The following is a 19654-nucleotide window of genomic DNA, read 5'->3' as shown; positions in this document are numbered from 1 at the left end:
ACATGACAAGTTCAACCTCATAGATCATTTGTTTAACACCTTTGGGCAGACGTAGTCTAGGTCCTAGCTGAGACAGGATTACACAGCAAAAGCCTAGATGATTGGTGTGGCCTAATTCTCAGTTTGTGATAGATTCTTTGAGAGGTATCTGGACTATAAGACCTGCCAAGTGCCTTGAGTGAGGTAGGACAGCTTAATGTGGCATGGAGGAAATAGCTCTATAGTAGTCCATGCCTCCCCTTTCCATGGTTTCACTTTCTGAGGCTTTGGTTACCTGCAGTCAGTCACGGTCTGAAAGCAGATGACCCTCCTCCTGACACTGCCATCAGAAGGTCACTAGTAGCTTAACGCTTCATCACAATGCCTACGTCATTCACCTCACTTCATGTCATTGTGTAGCCATTTTATCATGTTACATCATCACAAGAAGGGTGAGTACAGTACAGTAAGATTTTGAGAGTGACCACGTTCATATAACTTTTTAAAAGTATATTGCAATAATTGTTCTATTTTATCAGTTGTTACTCTCTTACTGTGCCTAATTTATAAATTAAACTTTATCATAGGTGTGTATGTATAGGAAAAAACATTGTATACATAGGGTTTGGGACTGTCTGGGGTCTTGCAATGTGTTCCTAGTGGATAAGGGGAGACTGCTGTACTGCGTGATAATCTGCTATCCAGATAAACATACTATCTGTATGTGATTCTTTTGCACTTACTAAGGAGGTGAAAATGGGTGTGTATATATATTTATGTATATATGATATCTATACTCATGTTCATATTCATATATACATAAATATACACATAAAGGTGTTATGCATTATTATAATGATTCATTTTTTCAAATTCTCATAATGTTATATAAGCTCAAGATGCCATTTTAGGGTTCTTGTCCCTTGAGTATTTATTTATTTATTGAGTATATTTATATTTTGAGGATAAATATGCTCAGCAAGGTGTTACGCATTAATGTAATTGTTCTCTTTCAAGTACTCAAAATGTAATGTAAACTTAAAATACCACTTCTGGGATTCTTGTCCCAGTAACCCTACTGTCATGCAAAATTAATTTTTTATTAATATTAATTCATCTTGGAGTAAATAGAAGTTCATGTTTGCATTGAAGAAAAGATTTGCTAAGCAAATACTGTATGAAATTTTAGGAACCAAGAGCCCACGTAACAGAAAACACTTTAAAGTTTACTGGTGGTAACTAAATCCTACAGCCTCCCTTATCTAGAACATGATTTAGCACTAAGAAGTAAGGAAAAAAGGCTCTCAGCCGCCAAAGGGCGTGTAACGAAATCTGTCCTTTGAAGTTCTTTGATTTTACACTTAACAAGAGTTTCGAGGGCATTGGCTTAGGATTCACTGACACTTATTTAAGATATTATTCTTGTGGTCTTGTCCATTTGGTGTCCCCAACACACAGTGATCAAAAGCAGCCAATTAGAAAGACTAGAAGTATCGGGAAGAGACGGTTCCCTGATGGCCGCAGTGTAGACAGAGAGACTTGACAGCCAGAGGAGAGGGAGGGACAAGAGCACCTCGCAGCATTGCTGTCAGGGGACACCTGGTGTGGGAACATTCATTTCCGCATATCCGGATAGCTTCTCAGATTATAAACTTATTAAATGACAGAACTTTCCACATTACTTTTTGGGTACCAATTTCCTTAATGCAGAATGAGTGTGATCAGGATTGTTTGTTTTTATAATGGCGAGTGTGGCTCTTTACAAGGTTGTGTTTCTGTCTGCTCAGTGAACTGAATTAGAAGGCCTATTATATTTTAAGTAAGATTTCCATTTGAGATAGGTGTAGAAAGTATTTTGATCCTCAAAATGGTAAGCTTTTAAGTTACCTGGAACTACCTAGGTAGTCCTGTGGCCTTGATGATACTGAATAAATGAAGTGTTTAGAATTGCATAAAATTGGAGGGTACACAGTAGAAATGTCGTGTGGATTGTCTGTATGGGAAAATCTTTTTTGCTTTATTTGTGGGCCTGAGTCATTTTATACCCTGCAGTTTCTTTAAGATACTTATTAGTCACCACCACTGGTATACACTGACCTTTCTCCTAGTGAGACTGTGAAGAGTCAGGCAGTAAGCTCCAACTTTGTAACATTGATCAAGTTACCTGGTGACTACAAGTTTTTTGGTTTAATTACTTCAAAAACATTCTTCATGTCTGTATGCTCTAAGATGAAGAGTGTTTTGAAACAGACATTCCACATTTCTTTTTTCTCCTTCAAGATAATGAGTTGGCTACATCTCTTATTTTCTGAATTTCTGTTAGTATTCTTAAATTTTTCTTGTGTAATAAGATTATTTTCATTGAAACTTAAATTTTATAAAAGATGTGACAGATTAATGTATATATTAATATTCCTGAAAAAGTTTTAGTGTTTTAAGCTAAATTTATTTTGAATTTTGGAAAATATGTCTCAATTACTCTGGTACACGGACATCTCCAGACTGTTGTATGAGGTCCTAATGTTTCTGGGATTCAGAATTTATGGTATCAAACCTCATTAATAAAATTATTAGACAATCCTTTTGAAAGCAACAAATATTTATTTTTTAAAACTTATATCTTTATCATTTAACAAAAAGGACTGTACATTGTAGACTACTATAGGCTTTGCTTTTTTTTTTTTTTAAAGATTTTATTTATTTATTTATTTGACAGAGACACAGCAAGAGGGGGAACACAAGTAGGGGGAGTGGGAGAGGGAGAGCAGGCTTCCCGCAGAGCAGGGAGCCCGATGTGGGGCTCGATCCCAGGACCCTGGGACCATGACCTGAGCCGAAGGCAGACGCTTAACGACTGAGCCACCCAGGTGCCCCTAGGCTTTGCTTTTTTCTTGACAGTATTTTGTTATCTTGATACACATAGAGCTGTCTTTTTAATGACTGAATAATATTCCATCTTATGAATGTCACATTAGCCAGTTTCCTGTTTTTAGACATTTATATAGTTTGTTTTTGGATTGTTAAATTAAGCTTCAGTGACTACCATTGTATATACATTTTCATATATTTGTGCATCTAGTTCTATAAAACAGATATTCAGAAGTGGAATTGCTCAAAGGACATGCATATTTAAAACTCGATTCTATAGCTGAAGTGCCCTGTCAAACATTGTACAGTTTATATGTACCTCACAGTATGTGAGAGTGCCCATGGCCCCACATTTTGGCCAACATTGCATATCATCAGTCTTTCATTTTTTGCCAGTTTGATGGATGAAAGATGGTTTTTTATCCTAATTTAAATTTCTTAGCTTTTTAGCATCATTGTACAACTTGTCCTATTTATTATCAGTTTCATATTTTTTGGTATATTTCCTTTCACACATGGGTAAGAATTGTTCATTTTTTCTTACTGGTTTGTAATCATCCTCTGTATATTAGAATTTTAGCTCTGACATGTATTGGAATTGTTCTCCTCCACTTCTGTGTTGTGAGTTATGAATTTCAGTTAAGTATTTTTCCATAAGGAAGCTTTAATTATTTTTTCAAATTTCAGTTCTTTCTTTTCATTATTTCTGTCTAGGTCTTATAGAATGTACTAGGGATGGAGTGCTGAATTGTACCTAAGAGTACAGACGCATGAATTCTAATCCGAGTTTCACCACTATCAAGTAGGGTAACCGGACAGTAACTTAGCTTCTTTGCACTTCAGTTTTCTTAGCTGTGACATGAAGATACTACTTCATAGTTGTTGCAAAAACTGTGTGTTTGTATAGTTCTACAAACAGTGCTTGGTGCATGGTAAACACCGTATAAGTAATAACTATTATTATTCCCAAGTGCAGAATTATCACAGTTCACCAGTGTTTTCTAATATGTTTTATGTATTTAAAAAATATATTTTTATATATTTATTTGAGTGAGAGAGAGAGAGAGCACGCGAGGGGTGGAGGGAGAGGGAGAGAGAATCTCAAACAGACTCCGTGCTGAGCGCAGAGCCTGATGCAGGGCTCAGTCTCACAACCCTGAGATCACAACCTGAGCCCAAACCAAGAGTTGGATGCTTAACCAACTGAGCCACCCAGGCGCCCCTATTTTTATGTATTTTTAAAAAATACTTTAACCTTTGATCCATCTGAAGTTTAAGGGGTGTCAGAGGGCTCTAACTTAATTTTTTCCAAATGAGTAGGTGTTCCAGCACTGTTAATTGACAAGAAATATCCCCTTTATCATATACTAAATTTTCAAGCATTTGGAAGTGCCCAAATGCATTTCTTTATTCCAGATCTTTTTCTTACACAAGGGGCCTAAACTCATAAATAATCACATTTCAAGTTTTGTATAAAGATCAAAAGAAAGTCACTGACTAAAGAGAAAGGATATATTAGATTATTAACTATATGTTTGCTGACTCGTTCTGATTAATATTTTGGTTCCTGAAATGTCTTAGCTTCAGTGACAGAACCCTGCATCCAGCTGCCTCTGGGATAGCTTTTCTAGAAGGTACAGCTCTGGCAGGCACTGCAGCTGCCACGTGTCCAACCTGAATCCCTGTCCTCCCCAGCCTTGCTGTCTGCTCCCTCAGATTTCTTGGTTGTTTGGGATGCTTGTTGGTAATTCCTGCCACCGTCCCCCTCAATTACTGTGCCCCTACTCTGCGGGCTTCCTTATCCTCAGCATCCAAGCAGTCTCCAGTTGTAGTGTCCCCAGGTCTCTGCTAGCTTTGGAATCTACACCACAGCTGCTGACCCCGGGTCATGCCGCTGTCACCTCATCCCAGTTCTTGCAAAGCTTCCTTTGTAACTAGGTTCCTGCTTTTAGACATGTCTTCCTGTCTTTTCCCTACACTGCAGTTAGAGTGGGGCTTCTACAGTGCAGGTCTGCCCGTGACACTTCTGTCCACGAAACTTTCCTTCATCCTCAGAATGAAGTCCAGACTCCTTATTGTAGCTCAGAAGCCTCTGGTGACCAGCTCTGCTCCCCTCTTCACTCCCCCTTCCAGGACACCCTGCTCCAGACATCCATGTTCCTCCGTGTTCATATTATTGTTTTCCCAGCTCGCCCCTCTTTTTTCTCAGTGTGCTGTTTCCCCTATCTGGAATACTCATTTCATCTCCACTATGAGATGTTTTTAAATAATGTTTTATTCCCTTTGCAATAAAGAAGTATTGGTATTCTACTAAATATAAGTGCGGCTCTTTGGAGAAGTGTACTGAATTGTGAATTCTGCTGAACTCTTTAGAGTTCTTCAGTATCTGAATTAGATTTTTAAATTAGACTTTTAAACCTCTTCAGTTTTTCCTGTCACTGCATACATGGTCATGTCTTACTGAACGGCAGTGTTTACAAAGAGTTGTTTGGAAAGTATACATTATTGTAAAGTGAGTCAGATTTTTCCATTTGTATTAAAATTTCAAAGGTGCAATGTCAGGAAAATATTTGGTGCCATACAATGTATTTCTGTCTTTGAGAATAATCCAAGACCATCTCCAGTCAGAGAACAAACATGCTCCAATGCTGCAAGTGCAGGGCTTGACTGTGTCGGGGAAACGTGATCACAAGGTTTACATCGGCTGCCTGGCCCCCTCAGGCAAGTTTCCAGGGAGCTGATGGGCTATAGGAAGATAGGCATGTCAGATGTGGGGTCATTTGAAATCTCTTTTTGTCTGGTCTGTGGCTATTCTCTCTAGAGAAACCAAAGGGCAGAGTAGTAAACATGCCAGGGCGAATGCCCATTGCCAGTGCTCTTATGCCCTCTGATGCCGCCACTGTCCGTGCCTTCAGGAGCACTCTGAGTGACTACCAAGGTGCTAGGAACCCAGCAGCGATGATGCCTATGAAGGAGTTTAACAAGGTAACAGTCTACTGATGACAAGGGCTGTGCAGGCCTTCTTGAGCTGGGAGTGAGGCAGGTATAGGGAGGGTATCCTGGGAAATGGAAGGTCCTTGCCAAGTCTCAAAGAATTCAGAGTTGTTAAACAGGTGAAAGGGGCTTGCGGGAGGTTTTATGACTGGGGTGGCGGAGTTTGGGGGGGCAGGCCCTCTGCTGACATGGAGAACTGCAAGTATAATTCAGATACCTCTGTCTGGGTGGAGAGCAGGGTGTAGATGGGACTCAGGAATGAAGCTGGGGACTGTCCAGAGAGCCATGCAGAGCTCTCTGCTTCCTTATTGTTCCCACTGGCCAGTCCTTAGATCTTTGTGGTTAGGACAAAATAAAAAGCTTTTTTAGTTTGACAGGTAATCACGGTGTGCTAGGAAGTGGGTCAGGAGGCCCAAAGGAGTTACATCAGAGCTGGTGCAAGATAGTCTGCAGCCACAGGTCTTTGCACTGCCAACAGCTCCCAAGTTTCAGAGGTTCACGGATTCAGAGGTGTTCTCCTGTAAAACAAATTCCATCCACTTTGATCCTGAATGTGGTTTTGGAACTGCCCATTTGTATTTCAGAGACGACACAGTGTAGTGATTAGGAACCTGCGTTCTAAGAGTCAGACCTGTTAGCCACTTAACTACTGTTGGACTCCGGGGAAGTCACTTAACATCTCTGAACTTCAAATGTCCTACCTCAAAAATGGTGTGAGTGGAGTGATTAGATGAGATAATGAAGCATGATTCTTGACCCAGAAAACTACTCAGTAAACATTAACTGTCAAATAATATCACTGCAAGTAACTATGAAGACTCACTAATTAATACTTTGTACAGATGAGGATGAGGTTAAGAGACTCAAGTTTACCTTACTAGTTGCCATTAGTTTAGCAAAGGTAGTGTGTATAGATTATACATCATCTTGAGAGCAAGTTATTTTTCATCATTATTTTGAAATTATTTGCTAGAATAATGGAAAACACAACCTTCAAAACTATGTGATGTGGGATAAAGCATATCATTGCTAGTACATAGATCAGGGATCTCATCACTTTGTGAGGACATAAGGCTGGTCTCCTGGGTTTGGTTTTCTAATCTGTGAAAAGAAGTGATTGACTTACATAATATCTTGGTTTCCTTAAAGCGCTAGCAACTTTCCACTATTTTAATTGGAAAATTACCTCTTGTGGCTATATTTAGTTGTAATTATTGAAACAACAATTGGTTTTTTGAACTTACCAACTCTTGGAATTTTAAACCTGGATATCAACTCTAAGGAGAAATTCAGAGGAGAATTAATGAAGGCTCAGAAAAAAGAAATATTTGTTAAATGATGAGAAAATATTTACTTTTTTAAAGCCTGTAACTACACTGGGAGAATAGTATCTTGCAAAGTGGAGAGAAATTAGGACTGAGTAGTTAGCATGTTTGTGTTTAACAGATTCTGTTAGAGAGGAGTTTTGAAAATAACTTTCAATCTAATTTTTGGGGGAGCCTGGGTGGCTCAGTCAGTTAAGTGGCTGCCTTCGGCTCAGGTTGTGATCCCGGGTTCATGGGATTGAGCCCCACATTGGGCTCCCTGCTCAGCGGGGAGCCTGCTTTTCCCTCTCCCTCTGCTGCTCCCCCTGCTTGTGCTTTCTTTTGCTTTCTGTCAAATAAATAAATAAAATCTTTTAAAAAAATAAATCTAATTTTGGTAACTATACTGTTAAAAATTGTCTTTCTTTACTTCAGCTTTAGTTGTATAAGGATGGATATCCCCAGGGATGACCTCTAATAAGCAAAGCCCTTGGACTTTTTCCTGTGTTTATAAAGTTTTTTCCATAAATGCACATATGTATACATACTTTCCTTTTTAGTTAAAACTTTAAAATATGTTGTTTGGTGACACTTAGCTGTATTGTTTCCTGATTGTGAAAATTCAAATTTAATTGTATTGGGCGGGGTTCTTTTCACATAATTTGAATAGAGTTGGCAATTCCTAGTAAGTATGAATTTCACTGTGAATTTTTTTTAATCGAATAATTTGGGGCTCAAGTTCTAGAAACAGTTGACTTTCAAGTAGATTTGGAGGAGGACTTTTTAACTGACTTAATCATTGTGATTGTACCAACTTGAAGCATATCCACAGAAAACTCTCTTGCTCATTGCTATTCTTCATACACATAACTGAAGCTGCTTCTAAGTCATTGCTGAGCACATCCAGCACTAATTACTGTTTGTCTTAGATTCCTGGTAGTGAGGAATACTTGACCCTTCCTGCTTTCATCACAACCCATACACTTAGTTCTGAATGTTGGGATCAGTTATTCACATATTTGGGAGCACTTACTACATGCTACGGGCACCTGATTTATTTAGACACAGCTGCTATGAGAAATAGAGCAAGTGCTTTTGAGTCTCAGTTGCATTAGCACCATTCTTCTAGCTTATTGTGACTCATTGTGATAACTAGCAGTAGTTTTTGTTACCGCTAATAAGGCAGGTAAGACTCATTTGCACAATGCAAACTGAAATCATCCTTCAGTTTTATAAGTGCATGGTGGAACATTCCCTCCGCTGCAGGAGGATTTGCTAAGGAGTTTTAAATAGTGTCAAAGATGCATGAGAACAAAGCCTTCCCTCTTGGGGCTTAGATCCATAAAGGCAGTTTTGGCACCAAAGAGAAAAGGTTTATACTCAAGAACTTCTTGCTTTCTCTTCTCCTTCTTAATTCCTGGGCCAAGTTTTGGTGATAAGATAGAAAACCATTAGTTTCTGAAGTCAGCTTATCTCTAAATACAGCAACTTGGTAAAGAAATGTGCTCAGAATTACATTGTGTAATATAATGCTTTATTCTTATTGAAGGTTCCCCAAAACACTGAATGTTGCAGATTTTAATTACTAAAAACAAATTAGTAGAAATTTCTTATCTGAGTAGATAATATGGTTGGTCATACACCGAGCCAAGATGAAATTTTTTCTGAGCTCTGTCTCTGTTTCATATTCCCTTGCCTACAACACATACACATCCCCTGCCCCACCCCCGGCCCCCAAACACACATGTAGGTCTTGCCTTTTCATTCGTGCTGACAAGTTGTTCTGGGACTTGCTATTACAAGGTCTTTAGTAAGCCACGTACACTGAATTCTTTGCTATAGCAAGGTTCCTATAATGCCATTGCACTCACACATTTTCATGTATTTCTCAGTTCTTTATTAAAAATAAATATAAATTATTTATTGAGCATTGATAGGGTTTGTCTTTGTGATCTCCTCTACACTTTGAGTTACCTATACTATACTTTTACTCCTAGGCTGATTTCTGTCCTCATGCTATTGAGTTACTTCTGCCCCACTATATTACTTTGAGCACAGGAGCTGCATTTTATATTGGCTGAAGCCAGATTGTTTTTAACTCTGTCACAGAATTTAGCCCAAAGACCTAGAAAAATATATGCTATCAATTAGTTATTTTTTTAAATACCTAATCTAGGATTGCTTTTATTTATTTTTATTTTTTTTAAAGATTTTATGTATTTATTTGACATAGAGAGCACAAGCAGGGGGAGTGGAAGGCAGAGGGAGAGGAAGAAGCAGGTTCTCTGCTGAGCAGCTCGATGCGGGGCTTGATCCCAGGACCCTGGGATCACGACTTGAGCCGAAGGCAGCCGCTTAACCAACTGAGCCACCAGGTGCCCCAGGATTGCTTTTTTTTAAAGTGTACTAAGGGAGATTGCCTGCCTTAAAAACATTGATAATAGCACTTATATTTTGTAAAAAGTTTCTGCTTAAGGGATATATTTTAAATATTCAGTTTTTTCCATATGCTTTATAGCCACATGAATCAAATCTTTTTAAATACAATATTAATATTCTCTCTTCTTTCCATAAACCATTAAAATATCCTTGGAAATTTTATAATTTCACCATTCCAGCTCTTTATTCTACAATACTTTTACCTGTGAAAATGGGATAAAATCTTGGGTTTTTAGGCTGATGTGTACGAATTTGGGGTTTGGACACTGTGAAGACCTGACAGCCATCACCAACTCTCCTCCAGGATTGTGTGTCATGGAGGAAATGGTGAAGTCAGCACTCTCAGCTGTTGTGGCTCTCGTTTTCTGCCCAGCAGCCCAGTAGTTATTTCGGGGTCTCTCCTATAAGTCTGGGAAGTGAAACATCACTGGGTCTTACCCTAGATCCTGGGCAAAGAGGGGTCCTCTGCTGTGCTGCAGCTGAGGCCAGGGTGGACTCCCTGCCCCAGTTCAGTGCAGATACCACATAACTGCTTTTGGATAATACTCACTCAGGATATTGATGTGTTCTGCCCTGCTGGAGCATAGAAGCCACCAGTGGGACTTTTTTAGGAGACTGGATCAGGAATGGATGGGATGGAGAAGAGAAGGGACCGTTACTGGTGGCAGCATCAGCTAGAATCAATCTTTACAACCAGTGGACTATAAAACTCAGTCAGGCTTATTTATTACAAGGTAGTGAGACTCTGACAGAGGGAGATGGACCACAGAAGACCCAGGCCTTAATTTTTTGTTAACCTGTGATTTGTAACCTAACGTATTCCTCCTAATTGTTCATTTTGTACTTCAAGTTTAATTGGACTACCTACCAGTGGGCCTTTAGACTGCCCTTTCAAAAAATTGGTAGCGTGTTCACTTCTGCACTTATTTTTTTTTAAGATTTTATTTATTTGAGAGAGAGAGAATGAGAGATAGCACTTATTAAATGATATTTGGATTCATTGTTTCTTTCTCTTAGAACTTTAAACATTAAAAACAACTTTGAATATTCTAGTCTTTTTCAAGGTATTTACAATTGCTTATGTAGGACTAATGAAAAAAATTAGGAACAAATCAATTTTTCTTTGACCTCTCAAGAGTCAAATAACGCAACTTAAAGGTGAGAAAATGTGGAAAATACTTTGAAAACCAATATTATTCTGATACAGCACTTCAACTTTCTTTCCTGTGTCAGTTAAAATTAAAAGCCGAATCAAATTGCAGTTCAAATTCAAGAGTTCCTTAAGGATGCATCTGATTCCTTGTTTCCCCATTCAGCTGTTGTATAGGGAGTTTTCATGTGTCTTTAGTTGAAAGGTATTTAACCTGCTGTCCAGGAGCTGACTGTGTTAGACTAAGTATTAGCATTGGCTCACGCCAGCTGGCCTGTCCCCAGTACTGTCTTCTCAACTCTGCAGGAGATTGAGTCAGGTACTTTTACCCTCTTTGAATTTGTCCTCATCTATGAATTGGAAATAATACCTTTCCTACTTCTAGAATTAGAGAAGATCAAATGAGATGTTGTATATGAAAGTGCTTTCAAAGGGTAAAAATAAAGCACTAGGATTTATGGTCCCAGCACTTTAGAATTCCAGAGTGCAAAGCACCTGCGTCCCTAAATAGCACAGTAACATTAGAGATGTTCAGTCACCAACAGGGGGTTGAGCAGAGCCGTGGAGTGCGGGGCTGGGGCGGCTGGCCAGTGCTGAGTTCCCTCAGCTCATTCTAGTTCAGCAATATACTCCTGTGTGCTGGTCTTATTGGAAAGAGCAGTAATAATTCACTTCCTCCGTGCCTGGTCCACTGGGTGCATTATATAGTTTCTCTCACTTAAGCCTTGTACTGTCCTTGTGAAGTGCAGTTTTATTCCCATTTTACAAGTGAGAAAGCAGACACTCTGAGAAGTGAGGTAACTTAGCAGCTAGCCAGGCAGTGAAACCTGGCTGTGAACCCTCATAGTTTGACTCTAAGACTGTGCTCTTAACCTTTAAATAGTCTTTTACACACACACACACACACACATACACACACACAAAAGATATATATATACATATATATATGATAGGTATTTTATATATATATAATATATATATTTTAAAATCAGGAGATAGGTTTGAGTTACAATAGCACACACAGTTTATTATCTGTTATTTCTTTGTCTTGGCGTTTATTGAAATAAAAACTGTATCTGGTGATGACTTTTTAAATTATGTTTGGGTCCTCCAGAATACACAGGAAGCATCATTGAACCGTTAACGTTTTTCATTGTGACGTGACGTTCTTATAAAATAAGGCCAGTTGTAAGCACAAATAAATTTAGACTTCACTGTATTTACTGTGCTAGAGAAGAGAGTAGGCTCCAGGCTGCAAATATAGTTGAATTCCTTAACGCACAGAACTTTGCCCGCAGAATGGGAGATGTGCTTGGAGTACATATTGCATTGGAAGTGGTCATTGTTAACACTGTGGAACCTTCACCCTTCAGAGAGTACACGCACAGACTTTGTCTCCCCCACACCCTGTGACACAGCCATCATTCCCATTTTACAGATGGTGAGAATACCTCAGAACAGTTAGCCTCCCCACGCAAGTGAAGTAGTAAGAGGCGGAGGGAAAGTCTGACCCTCTTGTGTATACACACCCACTCCCTCCTATGCTGCCTCTCCTCAGCTTACACTGGAGTGCCCTAGTGCATGCTCTAAGGGAGCTGTCTTGGGTGTTTCAGACATTTTGAAATTTATTTCTTTATACCTAAGTGTAATTATTAGAACTCTTTGTAAGTGAGTCCTGAAAAAAATAACTAGTTTTCATGTCCAGTGGTTTTAAATTAAAGCTCAATTCAGGCTTTAGCATTCTTTTAGTTGGTGTATTTTAATTGTTGGCTATTCCTTTTTACTAATTTGAGTAAAGATGTCAATATCTAAGGCTACCATCCGATATAGAGGTATGCCTAAATGAATTTTAGTCCATTTATTCTCTAATTGGTGTTTGTTCTTGCCTAGTAATATAAGTTAACAAATGGCTGCCTACCAAGTGTGGGATCTTTAGTTTGTTTTCAGCAGGCATCTTCTTTGATAATTAAAAGAGCTTAGTGGCTTTGAGAGAATTCAGTAATCTCCCTGACCCTATGCCTCCCCCACAAACAAAGGAGATTATCTTTGAGTTTAACTACAGAAAGGCCACTCAGGTAAAAATGAAATCTCCTTCAGGGCAAAATAAATATCTTTGCCCTTAACTGTGTGTTATTCCCTTATTTTGTTTTCTTGAAAATAATGGTAATGTGTTTGCTGTCCTGTAAATCTTACATATGTGCTGCTCATAGAAACTTACACTATCATTTCAACTCAGTCCATGTTTACTGGCATACTGTGTATATACTACTGTGGCTAGAAACTCAGTTGAGGAGGTAAAAAGATTCAGTTCTTGTGTTCTCTAGCTAGTTATTGACTCCTGGTAGCTAGTTTCAGGAAGAACTCTTGGAGAAAAAAGTAGTAGTTGTCCATTCTCCCTGGATTTGACAGTATTCATGCATATACTGGATATGAGGACAGCTTCATAAATGCTGCCTATTGATTATCTTTTTAGGGTACAAATGATGTAGGCAGTGAAGAAAAAAGATGAGGAATGAAATACTGTTATGCCTTAAGAAAGCCCTCTAAATAAAAATGTAAGTTGGGACACACAAACACACACCCAAGAAAAAAATCAAGAATGATGCAGCATCAAACTCCTGAAAATTATTTTATTATGTATATTTTATTTATATACATTTTTTAAGAAAACTTGTGGAAAGTAAGATATGCTTAATCTTACATCTTATTACAGTGATAATAATTCCGACTTTGGGATTGAGGTTTCATGGCTTCTCATGAGTGTTTCTAGGGATACCTTTGCTCACTGAACCCTGGGTTGCTCAGAATCTTTCACAATTGCTGAGGATTGAGGGATGAATGGGGAGTTGCTGTGGGCAATTTTAATTCCCTTACAGATAGGCCCTGGCTCATATCTGGACCTCTGAAAGAGTGGTAGGGAAATCCTAGCTCAGATTCCTTCTTCTCAGGTGCCAGGATTTCCTGGAAGGAGAGCAGAGGAGAACCTGCAAAGGAGCCTGAGATGTCACAGGACAGATGACACCCAAAAGGCAGGGGAGAGGACTTTGTTCAAGGAGAAAATGGTCTGCAGGAGCAGTGCCCCTAGGCAAGGAATGCAAGGGTGGCTGTGCATGTCTCCTGACCAGCAGTTTTAGCACAGCAGTGGGCATCGGAGCCACTGTGCCTCGTTAGGGGGTGACAGAGGAGTGAGGAGGCACAGGCTCCTCTTGAGATGCTAGTGGAGGGGGTCGCCTGGGTGGCTCAGTCAGTTAAGCGTCTGCCTTCGGCTCAGGTCATGATCCCAGGGTCCTGGGATCGAGCCCTGCATTGGGCTCCAGCCCCGCATTGGGCTCCCTGCTCAACGGGAAGCCTGCTTCTCCCTCTCCCACTCCCCCTGCTTGTGTTCCCTCTCTCACTGTGTCTCCCTCTAATAAATACATAACATCTTAAAAAAAAAAAAAAAAAGCTAGTGGAGAGAGGGGAATGCCTACGGGTTAGCAAAGGCAAAGAAGCATTTTAGGGTTGATTTGGTTGGTTTTTAAAGAAGGGTAGGAGAGGGAAGAATGCTTATAGGCTGAAGAGATGGAGCAAAGAGAGGAGGTTTTGTTGTTCGTAGTGAGCTTGCTTTTCTGAAACACTGACATTTCTTGAGGAGGAGGCTTGGAGGGCACTTGACTGAATGGGGAATAGGAAGCCAGTCTGTGATTAAAAGTTTGCCATGGTTATGAAATATGTAGATAGGCATTTTCTCTGAGTTTAAATTATTGCAGTTCATGACGTAGCAAAACATTCACTCACTCAACGAATTTATTAAGAACTGGCTGTGTGCCAGGTACTAGGAATACACCAGCGATGGAACAGACAAAAAAATCCCTGCTCTTACAGAGATTATGTTCTAACAAAACAGAAGTGTTTTAAGTGTGCTTGGAACCCATTTCATGGTTTCTACGTGCATTTTGGTCAGGTTTTATGGACTTTCCTGCAGATGACAAGGAACACTTTTTTTAAGTGACTTTCCCTGCCCCGAGTGTTCAGAAGATTGCTTTCTTTCCCAGCCCTCTCGGTGGCTCTGTATATTTCTCTACCCCTTCCAATTTGTCACGCATAGTTACCTCTTAGAAATAGTGTCCTCGTCCCATTTTTAACTTGGTCAGCACGCAGACCTGACTGGTAGCCAATCAGATTTTGATGTTGAAGGTGTGGTGTGGTGACGCACCTGGGGAGGTGATGCAAGAATACTTTCTTGGTAATAATAAAGTATCAAAGTTTTTACATATTTTTAAAAAAATAGTTTAGGACATATTTAGAAATATATACCTATAAATATTACTTATGTTACATAACTGGTAGGTAGTTTTCTTGATAAGTGGTAGAGAGATGGCTTATACTTGGCAGGTATGCAGTTTATCTTATCTCAGCCTTAGGTAGAGGGTGACTTATTGCTTAGATATGGCTAGTTGTGCCATTGACAAATTACGCTCTCAACAATTTTTTTAAGTTTTGTCGTATCTTGTTTATGTAAACATATTGTGATTGGAACGTGGTTGAGAACAGCTGCTTTAGCTGATTGGTGAACACTTTGGCCATCCATTCAGTTCTTGTTGAAGAGAAAGAACCCAGGAGTGTCCCATGCAGTCCGCCATCCTGAGAATGCTTACTTGGAATCATGAACAAAATTGATTCTCAGGTCTCTAGTCTCATGGTTCACATTAATTAATTCTTTTGAATTTTGTTTGTCATCTTTGTATTTTTAACACAAAACTTGCATTATACCCCTCCCCCAAATCTTAGAATGAAATTGGCATTCTAGAAATAGATGGTCTGTTTTTCATGCTTATGCTGTGGCTTCAAATGCATCCTCCAGCTGTATCCCCCTAAACTAGGAGAACCCAGGTTTGAGGAGTCTGGATTTGGGGTTCCAACACTGCCCCTTCCCTGGACACACTCTATTCGTTGGTCCCCTTAGCTAGTTCCCTCTGAGTTTGCTTCACAGAAAGATGTCTCATGGCTTCTGCCTCTCCCATCCCAGACACAAAACCTGTTGGGGTATCCTTCAAGACTTTTTATTCTTATTAACCATAGGAAAATCAACAGGCATTAACAAAATTAGAGTCATGGATAAGCTCCAAAGTTACGGAAAAGTTTTTTCACTGAAATACAGATGTCTAGGCTCATGGTTCTTAACTTCTTTTACAGGGGATGAAATCTTTTACTCCATGAGGGATGGTCCCAGCTCTTCTCTCTTTCTGCAGCCCCTAGAACTAATGGTGGATACTTGGTTTAATCAAAGGTTTCAGTGACGCTTATTTACATCCTAGAGATCTTTCTGGTCTAAAGGCTCATATTGAAAAGGCATTGCTTTTTCCCAGCCTGCTATGTACAGGTGCCAAGCATTAGAAGGTCCATAATATTAGAATGGAAGACATGGGCCTTACCCTTAAGAAAAATATAGCACAAGGGGAAAGATCAGTCTGTTCCTTTATTGAGCACTTATTTATTAAGTACCAAGCTTTCTGCTAGGGCAGGGAACGTGTTGAGACCCATTTCTGTCCTCAAGGATCATTTCTTGCCCTCACAGTCAAGTGTTGGAGACAGATAAGTAAGAGACCATTATAGTAGTGCTATTTACACTTAGTGGGGATAGAGGAATCCATCCCTCACCCCAACCTCAGACTGAGTTAGAGGGGCTGTGACTAGTGGGGAAGCCTAAAGGCAGCATCTGGGACAGTTTCTCTAAGGTAGAGATGACCCTAGAACTTGAGTGATAAGAAGCAACTACAGGGCACTGAGACTAAGAGATATGCCTGAGGAAAACTAGACAAATTTTATTTTTATCTTTTCCTTCTTCTGTATTGTAGATAAATTACATTTTATTGTCAGCTTTGTTCCCATTTTTCAAGTTAAAAGTTTTGAGGTTGAGTTTCAGCCAGAATGGTAATGAACTGAGTCGAAGTTACTCCAAGTAAAGGGAATATTCACATGCATGCTTATGAAAAAGAGATGCTGCCACATTTTTAAACAGCAATAAACACAATAATATAATTTATATAAGTACAATCTTTTGCCCCATTTCCATTCAGATTATTCTTTTTATAACTGAATTCATTAAAATTAGAAATGATTATAACGACTGTCTTTTGAGGCATATACCAGGCTAAGTCATAAGTCAGAACCTGCCATTTTAAAATAAACGCAATTATTTGATTCTTCTAAATTATAGCTTTTGCTACAGTGAAAAAAAATTGGCATATTTTTGAACACCTCCATTTCTGTTGAAATGAGGAAGACAGGGCGCCTGGGTGGCTCAGTCGTTAAGCGTCTGCCTTCGGCTCAGGTCATGATCCCAGGGTCCTGGGATCGAGTCCCACATCGGGCTCCCTCCTTGGCAGGAAGTCTGCTCTCCCTCTCCCATTCCCCTGCTTGTGTTCCTGCTCTCACTATCTCTGTCTCTGTCAAATAAATAAATAAAATCTTTAAAAAAAACGAGGAAGACATTATTTAGGTAGAAAGTAATAATTAAGACTATATTTGGAACAGGATATCAGAATTAATGTGTCTTTAAAGTGATTCATGGGGCGGATGACATCTTTGATACTAACAGTCGCCTAAGTTACATTTTTAAGGAAAGAGTGCCACCTACTGAATGAGGATTTTTTCCCCCTTCCCTGTCATTCCATTCTAGAATGTCCTGTCTCACTTTGAATTCTTTTTTTCAACTACAAATAGGTAGCTTATGCCAGCCAGTGAACAAAGAAGTTAGGTTCACTCCTGATATCATCATCTAATGGATTAAATAGGGTGGCTAGTATTCTTAAAGGAAGTTTGTGCCTCCAAAACCGGTTGTAGAAAATAAAACATAAACATAAACATAAACACGATCAGCACTTTGCAAGTTTCAAAACCTTCCCATGATTTTAATGTATTGATTGGCCCAAAGGTTTGTGTTTTGTTTTAAGATGGGTATGTGTACACTCATTGAGTGGGAATAGGTGAACAAATGGCTGGAAAGAAATTATTCCAACGAGTAACTGAAGGGGAGCAAGGAACATACGACATTGGTCTCAACATCTGGTGGGGAGACCTCAGTCACCTGGAGAATAATATTAGTACAGAGATTATTTGATCACAACTTGGCTGTAGGTCATCTGGGGAGATTCCTGAAGTCAAGTTGGAAATCCAAATACCTCTTTCACAGTAATCCATATGGTACTTTTGGTAGTTATGAACAAGATGTTATCTCATCAGTGAAAGGCTGAGAACATGAACACTACGAGCAAACACACGAGCAACAGAATTAAAAGATTTTATTTGAGAATTTTACATGGCCATTATTTATAGTTTATTGGCACATTTGTGGTGTTTTGGCTTAATTTATTGCTAGGCATCAAACATTTGCAGCTTTTTCCACTTGTTGACTGTGTAAGTGGAGAGTGATTTTTTTCAAGAGGAGCAAGACTGTATGACACATTGATTTATACTTGCTGTTGTAGATGGATTAATTGTACAGCCCACTGAGGAATGATATTTTATATTAAAATCCTGAACTGAAAACCAAAAAAATATACAGTGTAGGGCATTAGAATTTATTCCATATAAAATGTTTATGTTGTCTAATCCAAACATGTCAAGCTTGTGTCCTAAATACCAGATGTAATTAACCAAAGGTTAGTCATGTTTTCAGTTTAAAGAATAGCAGCTAAGAGAGTAGATCTTAAAAAATAAATTGTAGTGATGTCTACTCTTATTACATAAGTAAGGAGTGATAATTAGCTGAATGAATGACACATAGTCTCTGAAAACATATATATATTTTTTAATTTGAGAGAGAGCTCACGAGCTGGTGGGGAGGGAAAGAAGGAAGAGAGGGAGAGAGAATCTCAAGCAGACTCCCTGCAGAGCACAGAGCCTGCCGACGTGGGGCTCGATCCCACGACTCTGAGATCCCTGAGCTGAAATCAAGAGTCAGGTGCTCAACTGACTGAGCCACCCAGGTACCCCGCAAAAAACATAATTTTTAATAATACAAAATACAAATATTTTAGCAGTAATTGGGTTTTCAGGTTAGTACTCAAAATGACACATTAAATATTAACATATCCCAGCTTTTCTTCATTTTAAAAAACCATCACTTTTATGACACAGATCAAGCACTTCTGAAATTATGACACCAGATTATGAAAAATACAGGCTGTGTGGCTGCAGAGAGCCCTGGAACCATGGGAGTTAGAATTCAGCTTAGAATTCAGCTTGGCCATTGTCGTAAGTGCAGCTGAGACTTGGCCACAAAGCATCCATGCTTCATTTCTCATTTCTGGCCACTACTTTACATCTTTTTGACTTATAGCACTTAAATATGCAAAAATGGTTGTGTCTTTTCAGAAAGAGAAATTTGTGGTTAATTCGTTAAAAAAAAAAACCAGAAGAGTTTTTAATGTAAAACCACCTAAAAATCCATGTTTTGTGGTCTCTCTTGAATGTTTGTCCTGACAGTTTGACATTTCTCAGAGAGCTTGGATAGAGTCTTTTAAATATAATACTCACCCCTTTTCATAATTAGGTTTATTACTTTTATGTTAATGACCATCAAGTATACAGAGTCTGAAAGTTTAGTATTTCCTAGCCTAAGTTTTCACGGGGTCTGCGGATCCACATACGTACTTTGCTGATGTTGGTGCTGGTCATGTTAAGAAAGGATTCTCACATTTTAAAATACTGGGAGTCACTGGATCGTAGGAGTAGCAAAGAATATTTTACACAAATAAATTATTAGGAGGTACTCTTCAGATTTAACAAATAAGGGAGTTGATGAGTCATGTTGAGGTTTATATTTTTTGTTATTAATATTTCTCTCGCAGGGCTATAGCATTATGTAGTGGCATTAATAAATGAGTCCTAATGTTCACATTGGATGGCCCTGAAGTATTGCTTTGTGGTCTGATCT

General features: G+C 39.0%; 1 protein-coding gene and 1 long non-coding RNA gene across 4 annotated transcripts in view; one reads left to right on the top strand and one right to left on the bottom strand.

The window, feature by feature from the left end:
* MAP3K1 (mitogen-activated protein kinase kinase kinase 1) overlaps positions 1–19654 on the top strand; it is a 75936-nt gene that overhangs the window by 8117 nt on the left and 48165 nt on the right. The gene's annotated exons all lie outside the window — the stretch shown is intronic.
* Positions 13170–19654, bottom strand: part of LOC141374898 (uncharacterized) — a 97341-nt gene continuing 90856 nt past the window's right edge. The window contains exon 4 of the long non-coding RNA XR_012382088.1: positions 13170–14929. This is a non-coding gene — a long non-coding RNA (uncharacterized lncRNA). The remainder of the gene's footprint in view (positions 14930–19654) is intronic.

Source organism: Callorhinus ursinus, unplaced genomic scaffold (assembly GCF_003265705.2).
Source record: "Callorhinus ursinus isolate GAN/ISIS: 27379988/994484 unplaced genomic scaffold, GSC_fseal_2.0 scaffold23, whole genome shotgun sequence".
In the NCBI taxonomy this organism is placed as follows: Eukaryota; Metazoa; Chordata; class Mammalia; order Carnivora; family Otariidae; genus Callorhinus; species Callorhinus ursinus.
The sequence above is the reverse complement of the archived record's forward strand: the minus strand, read 5'-3'. Positions and strand labels throughout refer to the sequence as shown.